The following is a 2,750-nucleotide window of genomic DNA, read 5'->3' as shown; positions in this document are numbered from 1 at the left end:
ATATTCTTCACCTCTGACTAACCAAGAGTAATGGCCTATCACACAAAATAAGATACATATCATGTGAAACATAAAAGTTCATATTTAAGACATGGTGAACACTATAATTTATTCTAAGCTGACCTCACTTTCTAGCTGTAAATCTGAGCATCTACTGTATGGTTTTCATCCTGTCACTCGCCACCTGTGCATGTGAGTAAACTAGTTTTCATTCATTATTCCTGGTGATTCTGTTTGTTAGTGTTTATTCCACCTGTTTTTTTTTTATCCGTTCTTTGGAGTTGTTAAGACATCAGAGATAATTGCTGGTGTGTTAGTATGTGGTTCCTATAACATTCCAGGGCCTTGGTTGTTTGATGATTGTGGTCTTTATATTAGGGTTACTTAGTGTATTACTAAGCATATGTTTGGGTATTAAGCTATCAGTCAATGACAGATGACGTAGCAAAGTTAACAAGAAATTGTTTTGGCTGGCATTTTGGAAGTACTCTGTGGCCAAGGCTCTAAACTCAAGCCTTGAGTGTATTATTGCTTAAGTAAACAGTGTGTAATTAAAATTTGAGACCAGATTGTTGGGATGCAGGACATCTGCACTTTTGCCTCAAGAAACAGGTTTCCCCATGAGCTCTGACACGTTTTACCATAAGCCTCAATGTAAACATGCACAAAGAAACCTTAGTGTAGATTGCATTACTGTGTTTTGGTGAAGGGCAGATTGCTTGACCATGGTAGACAGGTATGAGTTGGCACTGCTGCTCTCTGTGTGTCTCTGTATAATGCCGGTAGTGGACGAGGACATAGATGTTATTCATTGTTTTGTGGAAATTATCTAAAGGTTTATGTGCAAAGAGCATGTCTCCCCCACTCTGGTGGTCCAACCACTTTCATTACAACATGCAGAAATGAAAAGTAAGAATGTAATAAAGAGTCTTTTTATTTATTTTACTGAAATTCAGATTTTGAGGAGCAGTAATTAAAAATTTGATACTTGGGGGAACTAGGGAAATCCCATTACTTTTCTTACGATACCAAATAAAAAAAGGGGGGAAAACTGTAAATTGCTGTAAATCTAATTCTATTCTCTAACTTCTTTTCTGAAGTGCCCTAACGAAGTCCCCAAAGGGAAACTGCTCGTGTTGCTCTATTTTTAATTTCTGTTCACTCTCTCCTCTGTTCTGTTCTCTGCTCAGAACATTTCTTTTTTAGAACACTTCTCCTGTTCTTCTCAGCACAGTATTGCTTGAAACTCTCCAATTCTTAATTGCTTAGAAATAACACAAACTGACTAAAATGCTTCAACATCAATGGTTTAAACCAGGCATGATGACCAACACCTTAAAGGTATGATGGGTACTGAGAGACTGAGGGTTGGAAAATCCCTCCCTGGTTCAGATTCTAATTGGCTGTTTTCAGAGGTCTTTTAGACTAGAATCTCCCTGAAGTAGTGGCATCACTTATCATTAACATTTACATTTGACAAGACAAAGACTTTAGGAGTGAACGGCCAAAATTGTTATATCTCTGAAACATGCTTTAGCAATAACGAACAAACAACATTCCTTATACAATCTTCATACACAAGTTTCTCACATGAATGCAGTCATTTCAAGACTTGCCTCCAACAAGTCGATTATATGAGAGTTTGATTAAGATGCAATATAAAGATTATATGTTAACACAAAGTAATATTATTCTGACAAAACAATGTTTTACACAATTGAAATATTTTAAATTGTGTGATAAAAATGTCATTTTTAAACACATTGTTATAATTCCAATGTTTGCTTGTCCAACTGGAATTATTTTTACAAAATGATATAAACCATATAAAACTTTTATAAACCAATGGGAATTAAGGAATGTTTAATTTTTTAGTTTGAACAGTCTTTTAATAAGTAATCTCACAAAATATTTCACAAATACATTCTCTGACTTCGTGCCTTAAACAGGGCCTGGAGTATAGTTTTTGTGACACCTTCTCCAGATTTTAAGGCACCAAAATGTTATCTGGATTTCGATTCTGGGGGAAGGGAGTAATCAGAGTGGTCACAGAGAGTTACCTGGCTAAGTTTCTGAAAATTGAAGTCCTAAAAATCAAATTTCTAACGAGAGAAATTAAAGCATATTCATCTCACACTACAGCAATATTTGTCTGTGTTTACTCTCAATTGGACAAATTATAAATAACCAATATCTGGACTACTGTGACACTGAATGGATTAAGTGGAAAAGATGATGATCATGAAGAAATATCTGGAGCGTTAACCTGTAACTGTGATAAACACTCAGTTAAAAAGTAAATAGCACTCATTAGTTTATCAGTTACAGGTCCAGGTCCAGGTCTGGGCAGGACAGCTTCTGGGTCTGGACCCTGACCTCTGTTCACATATTAGTGACCCCTGCTGTATATCACAGATTCATAACTTAGCATTATCCTAGCAACCACCTGGAATGCTACAATAATCATTCAGTAACCACCCACAATATCTCAGAAGCACCCTGTAACAACTATCCACCAACACCCTGCACTCATTTAGCAACCAATTACTGAGAACCTACCACTGACTTTGAATTGAATTGATTCTCTAATCATTTATATTTTATGTATTACATAGAATCTGCAGAATCTCAGATCTCTGTCAGTGTCAGAGAGGGCTCCTCAGCTCTTCTTCCTTGTTACTGGAGAAATATATCCAGTGAACAATCACACAGTGATAGAAGTTCCTGAAGATCAACTGCTGAAGGGAGAC

Source organism: Hoplias malabaricus, chromosome 4, assembly GCF_029633855.1.
Source record: "Hoplias malabaricus isolate fHopMal1 chromosome 4, fHopMal1.hap1, whole genome shotgun sequence".
Classification (NCBI taxonomy): domain Eukaryota; kingdom Metazoa; phylum Chordata; class Actinopteri; order Characiformes; family Erythrinidae; genus Hoplias; species Hoplias malabaricus.
Note: the sequence above shows the minus strand (reverse complement) of the source record.